Genomic DNA, 14,243 nt, shown 5'->3' with positions numbered 1-14,243 from the left:
GTCCTCGAGGGACTATCAGAGAGACAAGGGACAAGGGCTCGTGAAGGGCTGGAAGGGGGCATTCAGACTGGAGAGAAGGCAGAGCTCGGCCCAGGTGAACAAAGGCCCGCAGGTGGGATTGGGACCTTGGAGCTGTGGCTTAGCTGGAGCAGGTGTGTCAGGGCTCGGCGGGTGACCATGTCGGATGATGGGATGGGGCCTCAAATGCCAAGCAGATGGTTTGGAGTGGATGGGTGAGGCCACAGGGAGCCATTGCTGGCTTAGGAGCCTCTTTGCCTCCCTCCCGAGGCGGCCTCCCTCTCGCGCAGCAGAGCAATTTCCCAGAGCATTTTCTCTAATTTGTGATTGTTTTCCTAACCCAGAAGCTGTGAGAGTGAGTCGCTGCGAGTCTCCAGATTCTCTGGGCCCACAAGCAGAGCCTGGCTGCCAAAGCTGCTGGTCTCCGCCCCCACCCCAGTCCAGCCCACTGGGGGTCCTACGAGCCCCTCCCTCCCCAAAGCCCCCCAGGGTACCGAGGAGGCTGTGGGAGGGTCTTGACGGCTGACGGGGTTGGTGTAGAGCCCCAGGGGTGACTTCAGAGCAGGAGTCACTACGTGCCACTGGCAGTGCCTGAAAGGAGGTCTGGGTCCTGGGATGGGGGTGGCACCAGGGCTCTGCAAAGGGGGCGGAGGGCCCCCTGAGGAAACAGGGCTCAGGAAGAAGATGAGGGTTCAAAAAAGAGCCAGAATCTTGTTAGGAACAGGGGCCAGCAGCTAAGTTAAGTGGCGGGGTGCTCAGAGAGGGACTTGGGTCTTCAGGAGGGCACGGTGCTCAGGGAGAGGATTGGGGGCTCCAGGTGGGGCGTGGGGTTGTAAAGGGGAGCATGAGCTCTGCTGGCAATTTGGGAGGAGAGAGTCTCCACAAGGAGATGCGGCTCAGAGAAAAGATGGGGACACTGGAGGAGGGAATTCCGGCCAGGGGCTCAGCAGGGGGCCCTGGGATTTGTGAGGACAGTGACGGGGGTCCCCTGGGACTGGGACCGACACTCAGAAGAGATGACATGGGTTCAGCGAGAGGACCTAGGGCTAAATCAATGGAGCAGAGGCACTGGGAGGTATCGGGACTGCGTAAGAGAATCTGGCCCCCAAGAGAAATGTTAGCATAGGAAGGGCTGGGGGCCAGGAGAGGAGGCTGAGTCCTTCCCCCCCCACACACCCGCCCTTCTGAGTGGTGTTTGGGGAATTAAGTGCAACTCTTTCCTCCCAACCCAACAGCTAAGTACCCTATTCTATCCGGGCTCATCCTAGCTCCAATTGTCTCCTTGGCCCATACAGGCCCCTTCCCCAAAAGCCCCCTCACCTTGGTCCTCTGCTTCTCCACACACCCACCAGGTTGAGCCCTGAGTCCTTCTTCACTATGCCCTAAATGCCCAGCTGGCACCTATTCCCTCTAACTCACCCATATGGATTTCGTACCGTGCTGCAGCCCCTGCACATTATCAGTAGGCACTTCAGACACCAGCAATGATCAGTAAGGTAGTTCTCCCTCCAAGCTAACTTTAATCCCTCCAGCTGCAAGTGCCGCCAATTTCCTCTGTTCTGTTCTAGGAATAGAATACAGCTGATCTGCAGGCCACCTTTTATCAGGGCATCTGTCATAGCTTCAGAGATGTAAAGTCTCCTCTCAAATTTCTCTCCTTTAGGTAAACGAATCCCAGTCCCTCCATTGGCCTTTCTGATTACTATATTTATTACCAGGAATCTCCAAGTGCTTGTGGCAGGGTTTTACCAGCCTGGCATACTGGAGGCTCACAAGAAGCATATCTTGGATGGATGAATGACTTGGTGGATTGATGGATGAATAACAAAGACAAGTGTTAGTAGTGGCGGTGGATGACAGGTAGATAGATGCAGGGTGGAGGTGGATGACCTATGGACAGATGGATGTTTAAATGGAGGTGGGTGGGCAAAAGGATGATGGTTGGATGGATGGATGGATGGATGGCAGGTGAGTGGAAGGATGGATGGATGGATGGATAAACAGGTGGATGGATGGATGGATGGATAAACAGGTGGGTGGATGGATGGATGGATGGATGGACAGATGGGTGGGTGGAAGGAAGAATGGGATGGATAAATGGAAGAAAGGATGGCTTAGACAGGATGTTGGATGGATGAATAATCTCAGTTGGCATCTCAACTTTTCCCCATATCTCCCAAGTATAGACTCCTTAACTTGATTAAGGAGTCCCAGTTCTCTCAGACACCCAGGCCTGAGACCTAGTCATATTTCACTTCTCTGTCATCTCCCACAACCAAGCAGATCTGGTTGGGTCCTATTTCCTTTTCCCGTTGGCCCTAGTTCTCTGTGACCTCATTTAAGCCCCCAACTTATCTCCTGGACAACTTCAGCAGCCTGTGCCCTGCACTTCCTTTCTCGTTCCTTCAAGCTGACCCTGAGACAATACCATCGGCATGATCTTCTACAGCTCAACTCCAGTCAACAAACTTCAATGACTCCCACTGCCTGGAGCTCCACACTTCCGAATTCAGCTGGACCTCCCCTTTTGGGCCCCCTCTCATCCCTCTCCCTTATGTCCTCTGTATTATGTAGCCTGGCTGTGACCCGAACATTCACCAAGCTTCCCCTCCTTTGCTCATGCTGTCACTACCACGTGGAGTACCCTCCCTGCCACCTCCACCTGTGGTGATGCCATCTTAGACTTCAACACACAGCTCAAGTGCTGCCTCCCCAATGAAACCTTCCCCAATCCCTTCAACCAGATACAATGAAACCAGCCACTTCATCAAGACACATTTGTGGAGCATCTACTATGTGCTCAACTGGTTTAAGGGCCCCTAATGAGGGAGGGGGAGGATGCAGGATGAGAAAGATACAATCTTTGCCCTCAAGGAGATACAGCCTGCTTCTGAGCATGCAGGTGCACACAAACCCATACAGAATTCAAAGGGAGAAAAAAAGTTAAAATAGCATCATATTAGTAGTTAATGGATATAGAGCGCTCACTATGCGCTAGGCACTATTCTAAGGGCTTTACTTCCAGTAATTCATTCGGTGCTCTTAATGAACCTAAGAGGTAGGTACAGATGAGGAAACTGAGGCCCATGGTTGGTCAATTTTTCTAAGGTCAGGCCACTAGTACGTGGCAGAGGAAGGATGGGATGGGGCGGTCCCACTCCTGGGTAGGTGCTCCCACCAGGGCACAGCAGTGTGATACACAGGGAACTCTGGCAGGGGGTTGGACAGACATTCATGATGGGGGCACTCTGACTTCCCAGTCCCTCTCCCCACTGTCATCTTCTCCCCTGCTGCCCTAGTCCCCAGCCCTGCAAGCCCAGGTGAGGGCTCATGTGAAAAAAATGAAAATGATGGTAGATGAAATGAGGGGGCAAGGACTCAGTCTGCCACTGCGACACTGTAGGACCCTGGGCAAGTCCCCATTTCCTCTGGGCCTCATTTCCAATCTACCTAATGGGGTTGGGCCCATCCACTCCTAAAGGCCCTTTCACCTCTCAAATGTATAATCCTAAATACAGCTGCTTGGCTGACAGAAGATAGAAGCCCTGAGAGCCTCTTGGCCTCAGGGCCTGGCTACATGTCCCTGAACTCCCCTGTTTTCCCTGAATACGCCACTGCAGCCCCGGGTTCCCGTGGGCCCCACTGGGAGGCTACAGTCCTCCACGTGGTCACCTGAATCTGTCCAGCTCATCACTGCCCATCATCCTGTCTGCCCACTGACCTGGATCCATCTGCCTCGGCTCCCCATCCATCAGCCTGCCTGGGCCCATCCACCTCATGTTCTCTGCCTGCCTGGTGTCTGTCACTCTGCCCATCACACACACACACATACACACACACACACACACACACACACACACAGAGTCCACCTCTCCACCCCCCATTCCCTACACTGCAAGCACCACAGCAACAACAGAGAGGTAGGGTGGAGCACCTCTTTCTTTGCTCACGGAGAAGTCCAGTCTCTCACTGCCATCCAGCATCCTCTCCCTTCCCCGAGGATCCCCAACTCTCTCCTCACCAGGCCCAAGGACTTCTACTTGTGGAATCTGGTCAGGGCCACATGCCTTCTGCCAAAAATGTCCAAGTGGTCCCCAAGGAAATCACTGGACAAGAACGTGAAGATGTGTGTACAAGGATGTTCATCGCAGAATTGTTTGTAATGGCAAAGTGTTGGAAACAACCCAAGTGTCCAACAGTGGGGGCTGGTTAAATGAATTATGGGCCAGCCACACAATGGAGAACCATGCAGCTCTTAAAAAATGATGATGTAGATGTATATTTATCGAAATGGCAAGACATTCACAATATATTATAGAGTGAAAAAAGCAGGTTACAAAGGCATATGTGTAAAGCAAGATGCCATTTTTATTTTTTAAAAATCTATATATGTCAAGGAGGATATGCACTGAAATGTTAGCCAAGTGGTGGTGGGATTATGGCTAATTAAAAATGCTTTCTTATATAAAAAGACACACACACACACACAGAGTTGACACATGCATATGTAGTCACTCTGTACTGACAACTAGCAGCCCCGCATTGCACTGAGTCTTTGTCTTATCACCTCTTCTACTCTTCCCTGCAGTCCTGTGAGGTAGGTTTATTAAAGCCATTTTACAGATGAAGCAACAGAGGCTCACTCAGCTAGTAAGTGGCCGAGTCAGGATTTAAACTTGGCTTCCTCTGATTCCAGAGTCCATGCTCCTATCAGTAGGTTGTCATGTTTTCTCATTTTGTTTATCTGTGAACTTGCCTGTTGTGTTTTTTTTTTTAAAGAACATATATTTACTTGGATGGTAAAGAAATGACAGAAGTTAACAAGACAAGGAAAGAAAACCCTTCACAGCAGCGGGTCCTCAACCTCTGGGGTCTTCTGCAGCTTTTTGGCAGGCTTTCTCCATTGGCCTATCCTTCCCTCTTCTACAAGTGCCTGAATCTTGGGCCGGTGCAGCCTGCTGGGGAGGGAACGAGCGAGCATCCCAGGGTAGGATTGGGCTTTAAGTATTGCAGACTGCCATGCTGTGTGGCCAGAGGCCCCCCTCCCCAAGCCCCCATTTAAATCAGTGAGGGTAGGGAGTGCTTGCCTTGTGCCATAAACCGTGCTAGACGCTTGGTAGACCCAAATGGAAAAGCCCAGTGCCCACCTTCAGGATCTTTTCATCTAAGGCTGGGTTTTTCAACCTCAACATTTTTGGCTGCACAATTCTTTGCTGCGGGGGCTGTCCTGTGTGTTGCAGGACGTTTAGCAGCATCCCTGGTCTCCACCCACTAGATGCTAGTCGAAGCCTCCTATCCAGCTGTGACAAACAGAAATGTCTCTAGACATTACCAAATGTCCCGTAGGAGGCAAAATTGCCCCTGGTCAAGAACCACAGATCTAGTGGGTAATACAAAGGAGGGAGCAAAAGAAAATCTAAAGGAATTGCTACGGGGCTCAGTATAGATGGCAGTCACGCGTGCCCGGATGGGTCAGAAAGGCTTCCCGGGGTGCACCTGCCCTTGAAATGTGAGGGTCCCTCGAGGTTCTTGTCATTCTATGGACCTATCCTGTGTGATCTCATCCATCCTGTGGGTTTAAAGATCTACACCCGAAAAAAATAAAATAAAAAAATAAAGATCTACACCCGGCCTAGAGCTCCCAGGATGGGCGCTGTCTTTTCCGCACCAGTGTCCATCGGGATCCCCACTGAGCATCCCAGCTGCGTGGCCTCTGCCTCTTCTTGAAAGCCCCTCCTCCCAGGACCCACACAGCCTCTCAAATCCAAAACAAGGGCTCCCCGGCTCCCTAACATCCAGGAAGTCTCCAAGCCCTGCCCATTCTACTCCACCAGCCCTTGCAGGCTCTGCTGTGCTCCCCAGGCCCAGCCCAACCGCAGGGCGAGGCTTCCGAAGGGCGAAGGCAAAGCCCGTTGGGCCACTCCCCTGCTGAAAACCCGCCAGTGCACCCACTGCTCCCAGATGAAGTCCAGTCTCCCCTGTAGTTTCCAATACCCAGAGGACCGGGCTGCTGTCCACCTTGATGGTCTCATCTCCTGTAACTCCCACACCTGCACCCAAAACTCTGTTCCTCTTTAGCAACTGAACTTGCCATTCTTCCGCTATCCCCCTCACCTCTGGGCCTTGGTACCTCTCATCTCTTGGCCCCACAGCCCACTTTCCCTGCCTCCATCCTCTCTCCAGGCCTTCATTGCCTAGATAGCTGCTAACACACAGGCAGGTCCTTGCTTAAACACCGCTTCCTCCTGGAAGCATCAGCTGTTCACCCCCCCCCAACCCCCGGGAGCCACAACTGGCTCTTATGGTGGCTTCTGGGAATTGTTTATCAGTCTCCCTTCTGGTATCACTGGGCTCCTGTTAGCTGGGATCCTGTCTCCTTGCTCACCATTGTAGCTCTAGGCTTTAGTACAATGCTTAGCACACAGTAAACACCTAGCATGTATGTGCAAATATATATTTTTAACTGGATAATGAATGGATGGACGGCAGACAGGCAGCCGGGTAAGTAGATGCAAAGAATAGGTCCTGTTTGAGTTGGGTTTTTAATGCTTTGAAAGATCTTCAAGGGAAGGGCGTCCAGGTAGAAGGGCAGGTGTGGCTGAAAGCGGGAGTGGTGTCGGATTGGAGGCACAGTGGGAGATAAAGGAGGATGCAGACGGATTACAAGGACCTTGAATGTCACGGTGCAGAGGCTGGACTTAATTCAGTAGGCGATGGGGAGCCATGGAAGGGTTTTAATCAAACAAGTGACACGATCCCACCTGCGTTAGAGAAAGATCGCTCTGGCTGCAGCAGGGATTGCAGATCAGAGGCGGGGAGGCCAGGGAGGAGGCTGCCACCGCGGTTTAGGCAAAGTCAGTGAGGTCTGAGTCAGAGCAAGGATCATGGGACGGACCGAAGGGGAGAGAAGGGAGAGACCGGGGTGCAACGGATCTATGGGAATCTAGCCCCCATCCGGATACCTCAGCTGCACGAAAGGACCAGGCAGTCCCTTAAAGGATCCTGAGGTCAGAGACAGATCCTGGTGATTTTGACAGAACTGCACTCTCCCGCAGGGGTGCAGGCGGCCAAAGTCACACACAAAACCAGAGGAACATCACCGGTAGGCCCCATGGGAACCAAGGGATACAAATGGAGGGATGATAGTGACAATACTGCTTCATCTGGAGAATGCTGTGTGCCAGGCACTACACTAGGCACCAGACATACTCCTGCACATTTACTCTTCACACAACCCAATGAGACAGGCATTGTTTCCCCCCCCCTTCCATTTCACAGGGAAGGAACAGGCTCAGAGAGGCAAAGTAATTTACCTGAAGTCACACAGCCAGAAAGTCACCAATCCAGGCTGGCCTGATTCCCAAGGCCATGTTCTCAGTCAGTTATTTATATACACACAGAGGGAGCTGGTAGCCAATGGATGACGAAGGCTTGTGAGTCTGATGAGGAAACAAGAAGTTCCCAGCCTAACCCCATTGTGATGGCACGAAGGGGCCTGCTGGCCAGGCATGAAAGGAACAGAGCGGGTAAAGGAATTTGCCCAGGTCCCTGCCCTGCAAATGTTCCGACCCAGACTCACACATTGAGAAAGGTGTGTCCCCACCGTGGGAGAACCGTGAGCACTGAGTGTGAGAGGAGTGAGCCGCGCTTAACCTCCAGCTGGGCCACCTTAGTGGGCATTAAAAAAAGGCAACTTCCTTGCGAGGCCTGTAGCCTTACAGCCCCATGGCTGGTTAGTACATGAAGACTGCCTTGCAAATTAGGGAAAATGTTCCTTTCTCCAGGAGGACACAGTCTGCCTTTACAGCCCCTGATTTGTTGAGTAGAGCTTACGATGGATTTCAGCCTCTTTTCTCCTCCTGCTTTGAGTGCCTTCGGACACTCAGCAACCTGCCCAACTGTACATGACAGCTGTACCTCCAACCACTCTGTCCTGTATCCATTTCCCAGCAGCCACTCTGCACCATCCTCAATGAGAAAACCTTCCTTCTGGCAGATATGTAGAGCTTGGACCATTCTACAGACAAGCTTCTTGTTAGTTCTTGCCTCCTCCATAGGAGAAAAGACAAAGTCTGATTATACCCACTGCCCTGATGAAAAAGTTGAGGCAGGAGACTGTCTGGACAGTGAAAAATAACAACAAACCACACAAGGCCTTCTTTAGAGAGGCTTTTATCAAAACACAAGGTTCCAGGAAGCAGAGGCCTCTACTCAAGAGCTCCATCTTAAGGGCGCTCTGAGGCCTCCGGGGAGGTGGAGGGTATGCCCACCCTCACTGGGAGCACAAGGCTTCTCTCTCCCGTCTGGCCTGAGGCCTGGGTCTTCTTTCAGCCTGATGGGAGTGGATTTCCAGGCTCGTCCCTGACCCCTAGCGCCCTCTTTGGGCCAATTCCCAGGCAGGATGGGGAAGCCCCCAGCTCAAACAACCTCCTTAGGGTCTCCTCTTCCCCCAAGAAGCGCCTGACTCCATCCTCAGCCCCCACCCCCTCCCAGGCCGAGCTGAGAGAGCCGGCTGCTGCCCGAGTTATATAAACAGGAATCATTCTCTCTCTCAGAATACCTGAGGCTGCATTTCCGAATGGAGCTTCCTGATGGAAGAAAAAAAAAGGGGGGAAAAAAGAACAGAGAGAGGACAGGAAATTTAATTGGCTGACTCCTAAATAAAGTGGCTGCTCCAAACTTTGCTTACTGGGAGGACATAGGCCCTCCTGGGGTCCCTGCCCACCCCCCTCTGACAGCTTTGCAATTCCAGTGCTCCTGCAGAGGCTTCTGGAAAAGCAAAGAAGTGGCTAGGGGATTGGAAGTCCTGCCTCTAGGCACAATTATTCCAGACCACCAGAAACGCTTGAGATCACACACTTTATAGAAAGGCTGTGACTGGCACAGGGCCACACACATCTTTAGGGGCTGGGCTGTGTCCTCCATGTCTGTTCCTTAGGCTTCTCCACCAAAGGCACTCTGACAGCTTTTCCTGGGTACTGGCCCAGGAGCACTGCGGGTCTAACTTAAATACCTCTTGCTTTTTTTTTTTTTTTTTTTACCTCTTGCTTTTAAGCAAGATATCTTCTTGTTCTGCTTGCAATTCAAAGGCAAGAAACTGCCCCACTTCCCCCGCACTCCAGCCCACCCCAGCCCTGCAGACCTGCCCAACATATGAGAGCTGGTGAGGCCTGGAAGTCAAGGCTCCTGGGTACCCACTCTGGCTCCAATTGGAGCTTACTGTGTGACCCAGGCCTCTGTTTGCCAGACCTTAAAATGGGAAAGAGGAGAGCCCAGGGTGGGGGGTGCTCACAGTCACAAAGAATGAGGAAGCAAGAAGTTCCCAGCCTAACCGCAGTGTGATGGCAGGATCACACTGTGATGGCAGAAGGGGTTTCTCTTCTCCAGGAGTCAGCTAAGAGGGCCCTTTAGCTGCCCCTTGGCTGAGAGAGACCTGGTTGGCTTTGCAAAGTACATTCCCCGGAGGCGCTGGCAGAGATGGTCCCAGAAGGGCACACAGACACCCTCAGGAAGCAGTGCTCAAATGTTGACAGTGGCCTTCCCTGCCAGGAGGAGTGGAAGAGGAGCGTCCCAGACACCCGGAAAAGAAAGAGGAGTAGGGGTGGAGTGGAGAGTAGCTGGCGCAGGCAGGGGGTTAGGGAACAGGTGACTGCTACAGAGAGAAACTGGGGCACGCAGGATGGAAGATGAGTGGAAGAGATATGGTCATAGATGAGCAAGGACCAAAGGATGTCAGTGTAGGTGTTAGAGGCCAAATTCTAAATAGGGCTGTAGAATAGGAGTAAGTAGGATTGGGGGCACTCACAGACAAGCACTAATGAGGAGCGGAGGGGCACGATGGTTAGTGGGAAGCCTATGGGTTCCAAGGCCATGGTCATGCTGATATGGGCAGGAGCACTGACTAGAGGGGGAAGCGGCTAAGATCCAGAACCCGGCTGGAGGGGCCGACGGGAGGGCTGGCAGCAGGCTGAGCCTTCGAATGGGCCTCGGCCTGTCCTGTGCAGCTTGGCCAGCCCCAGGGACCCAGACAGAGCTGGAATCAGACCCAAAGAGAACGGAGTTGCCACGCGCAACCTCCGGCCAGGCCTAAAGGGCTGGGAGGGCCGACTGGGAAGCAGGAACCCTCCCAGCAGCGCGAGGGTAGGAAGCCTTCGGGCGGCTTCAACGGCGGCGTCCTTGCCCGCCACCAGGGGGTGCCCTGCAGCCGGGGAGACCTCGGGGGACTCCGGGTTAGCTCCTCGGGTCGCAGCCCGGCCGGCCTGGAGTCTCCAGCCGCCCCCGGCTGGGGCAGGGGCCTGACGGTGCCAGAGAGGAGGCCGAGGGGAGGTCAAGTCTCGGGTCCGGGCCGCGCCGATCGCCGGTGGCCGGGCATCGAGCGCGCCCACAAAATCCCCAACTGCCCTTCAGCGCCCCGGCCCCCGGGGGTCAGTCCCCAGTGGCGCTCCGTTTGGACGTGAGGCCGTCGGGCCGGATCCGTGTCCCGAGGAGGGGGGCGCGTTCCCCGAGCCGGGTCCCAGGGAGGAAGAGGGCAGCGCGGGTCCGCCGGCCGGTCCGACGGCCCGAGGGCAGCGGGGTCGCGCGGGGGGGCCGGCTCGCCCCGCCCCACGGGGTGGCCGCAGCCGTGCGTGTCGCCGCGCCTCGGGTCGGCCTCCGGGTGCCCCGGACGCGGCACGACCTCGCACACACACACCGCGCGCTCGCGCTCGCGCCGTGCGGTATTCCCGGCCCCGGACCCCGCCTCTGGGAGGGGCCCGGCAGCCGAGCCCCGGCCGCAGGGGGTGGGGGCGCGGGCAGCGCCTGGGGCCCGGCCCCGGGGGACCGCGCGCCCCCGCCCCAGCCCCTCCGGACGCGCGCGCTCGGCCCCCCGCGCCGACCCCTGCTGCCCGCGGGGGTCCCGGCGGCTCCGGGCGCGCGGCGGGCGGGGCGGGGGTGGGAGCGGGGGGCCGCGGGCTCCGGGCCGACAGGCGGCTCGGCTCCGCGCCGGGGAAAGTTTGGACGTGGGAAACTCCCTCCCGCCCGCCCCGCCGAGAGGAGGGGGCGCGCGGGGGCCGGGCGCGGGCACCCGGGCTCCCCCTGCGGCGGGGAGGCTCGCCCCCTGCGCCGCCTGCCGGGCCGCTCCCGCCGGCCAGGGGGCTCCCTCCCGGCCCGCCAGCCTCCCCGGGCGGCGATCCGGCCGCCCCTCCCGCGGCACCCCTGCGCCCTTACCTCGGGGAGCGGCCCGGGGCTGCCCCGGTCCTGCCGCCTCGGGACGCTGCGTGCGGCGGGCGGGCGGGCGAGTCCGGAGCCCGGCGGCCGCCCGGAGGAGCCGGAGGGAGAGCGGGCGCGAGAGGGGGAGCCGCGGCGGCGTGTGCGCGCGTGTGTGTGAGCGAGAGAGCGAGGGAGCGAGGGAGTGAGCGAGCGGGAGCGAGGGAGTGTGCGTGTCTGACTAGGGGGGAAGTGTGCAAGGGACGGATCCCTTCCTTCCTCCCGCAGCCTCTGGTGGAGACTCGGAGAATGCAGCGCCCGCCGGGCAGGAGCGCCGCGCCGCGCCGCAGGCGGCCACCGGGCCCGGACCCCGCAGCCCGGGAGCCCCGGCCCCCGCCCGCGCCCCCCCGCGCCCCCGCGCCCCGATCGCGCCCCTCCCCCGCCGAGAGGGGCCGGCCTCGCCCGCGCCGGGGCGGCCCAGACGCAGGAAACCCCTGGGGGGGCGGCGCCCCTCCCTCGTTCGGCGCCGGATCCGCGCGGAGGGAGCGCCCCCAGGAGGGGGGACCGTCTCCCTCCCCGCCAGGCAGCTCCCGGGAGGTCCCGGTGGGAGACCCGACCCTTCCCCCTCACCTGACTTCCCTGCGTCTAGGGTTCCCCATGTCCCTCCCACTGCTCCGGGAGCCCGGCTTCAGAGAGAGGGGGCGCAGGGAGGGTGGGGGCAGGCTCCTCCAGTGGCCGCCCGGAAAGGCCCCTGCACAGAGCCGCCAGTTTCAGATGCAACCACTGTGCTTGGACGTGGACAGAGGCCGGGGGCCGGTCCCCAGGGAGGTGCTAGGTCGGGTCTCCCAGGAGGACCCCTGAGGCTTTTCCTGCGGCGGGGGGCGGGGGGGCCATGCTGGACCTACCTGCAACCAGCGAAGTAAGCAGGCAAGACAGCCCTAAGTTTAGTGCCCCCTTGGCCCCCTGAGCCTCCCAATAACCACCCCCACCTTCCCCACTGCCCCGAACTCCGAGCAGGCCCGATTGCCCATTCTCTTGAAATTGGAGCTGCCGCTGCCGGAGGTCTTTCCTGCCCCACCCAGCTTCTTCCTCCCGGCTACTCCGGCTTCCTCTTCAGTCCCATCTCTCTAGGGTGCAGCCTAATCGAGGAGACCCCCTCCTCCACATGCACACACCCAGGCCTCTGTAGGAGGTTGTTTCAGCATGAAGTCCGCTAGGACCAGCAACTTCCATAGATGTCTTGAGTTGGGGGGATTCCTGAGGGCTGTCGGGTAGGTGGGCGCAGGGTAACAGGGGACATGACCACCATCTACCTCTGTCCTGCTGTGCTGTCACCAACCAGACACACAACACGGTCTGATCAGCTGCTGAATTTCTGGGCAAAAAGGGAGCAGGACCTGCTGGGGCCCCTGTGGGTCCTCCCCCACCAGGCTCTACCTCACTCCCATCCTGCTCCCATCCTGCTCCCTCTAATTTTCCTCTCCAGCCCCAGCCCCGTCCCTCTCCCCGCCTCCCTCTCCTCCCCGGTGACTGGTGTCATCTCCTCGTCCCCTGGTGCCCCTCCCTCTAAGCTCCATCACACTTTTATTTATTTTGAGATTTCTTCTCCATCGTGCCAGCTCGTTTCCTCGCGTCATTCCGTGTCTCTTGGTTTATTCCCCTTCCTTGATCTCTCCCAGCCTTGCTTTGTCAGGCCCTCCATCGCCTCTACTCTCTCCTCCTCTCTCCTCTCTATTCTTAGCCTCCATTCTTTCAGGCTTTCTGAGACTGGAGGCTGGCCCTTCTAGAAGCTTCTCCTCACTTTCCATTCTCTCTCTCCCCTCAGACCCACTTTGGCCTCGCTCTGGCCATCTGCTCCAGCTGCCCTCCCTCCCTGTCTCCTCCTCCCCAGGACCCTGCCTGGTGTGTGCTGTTCACACCGAGTCACACCTACTTAGTGGGCAGTCCGCAGGTGGCGGGTGTTTCTGGCCTGGGACTCCCGCTGCTTTCACATCTGCATACATACAGTAGATGCTCAATAAATGTTTGTAGGATGAACTACTCGCACATCTTTTCCTTGGATCTCTCTCCTCTCTTCTCCCTGTGACTCTTCATTAGATCTCCCACTGCTTTTCCTCTCTCAGAGGCTCCTCTTCTCAGACTCCCACCATTCTCCCTAATTCCTCCTTCCTGCACAAGTCTCTGAGTGCCCACCCTGTGCCAGGCACTATGCTAGTCTCTGGGCACACGTTGAGGTCTACGTCAGCCATTATTGAACACTTGCTGTGGGCTGTGATTTTGCTTTTAAGTTCTCTCAACAGATTCTAGGACGAGCCCCCTTTTACAAATGAGGAAACCGAGGCACAGGGTGTTGAAACATTAAGGTCACACAGCCGACAAGCAGTGAAATCAGGTTGTACACTCTGGGCTGGGAGACGGTGAGCCCGGACGTCTCCTGTAGTGTGACAGGGGCGGCAAGAGCCTGTGTAGGAGCACTGGGCTCAGCCATCACGCAGGCTGTGTGATGTGGGACAAGTCACCTCCTCGGCATTGCTGTGCAGGGAAAATGAGCCGATAATAGCAGTAGTTAACATCTAGAGAGCACATGCCATGTGTCAGACCTGTGCCAAGTGTTTCACACTGATTACTTCATTTGATTCTCATAGCAACCAACTTATACATGGATAGTTGGGGAAACCAAGGCATGGAGAAACTATAAAAGTTGCCCAAGCTCACACAAGTTGTTTGTGGCAGAGCTGGGGTTCAAATGGAGGCAGGCTGGGGCCAGGGTCTGCACTGAACCGGCACCATTAGCATCTGGGGTCAGAAGGAGTCTTGGTTGTAGGGGCTGTGGTATACCCAGGAGGAAGTTCGGTGGCATCTCTGGCCTCTACCCACTAGATGCCAGTAGTGTGCCCCCCCTTGTGACAACCAGAAATGTGTCCTGGCATTGTCAAACGTCCCCTGGGGGCAAAATCACTCCCAGTTGAGAACAACTGCTCTAGTCTGAAGCCCTAAGAGCAGGGCCTGCCCCAGGGCACCTGGGGAGTTGGACCAGGTGT

The 14,243-nt window shown here is 56.7% G+C and overlaps 1 long non-coding RNA gene across 1 annotated transcript in view; it reads right to left on the bottom strand.

Annotated features, from left to right (window-relative positions):
- Window positions 1–11,591, bottom strand: part of LOC140595345 (uncharacterized) — a 51,275-nt gene extending 39,684 nt beyond the window's left edge. Inside the window, exon 1 of the long non-coding RNA XR_011996882.1 lies at window positions 11,224–11,591. This is a non-coding gene — a long non-coding RNA (uncharacterized lncRNA). The remainder of the gene's footprint in view (window positions 1–11,223) is intronic.
- Window positions 11,592–14,243: the final 2,652 nt, after the last annotated feature.

The sequence above is a fragment of the Vulpes vulpes genome, chromosome 14 (genome assembly GCF_048418805.1).
Source record: "Vulpes vulpes isolate BD-2025 chromosome 14, VulVul3, whole genome shotgun sequence".
NCBI lineage: Eukaryota > Metazoa > Chordata > Mammalia > Carnivora > Canidae > Vulpes > Vulpes vulpes.
Note: the sequence above shows the minus strand (reverse complement) of the source record. Positions and strands in the feature narration are given on the sequence as shown.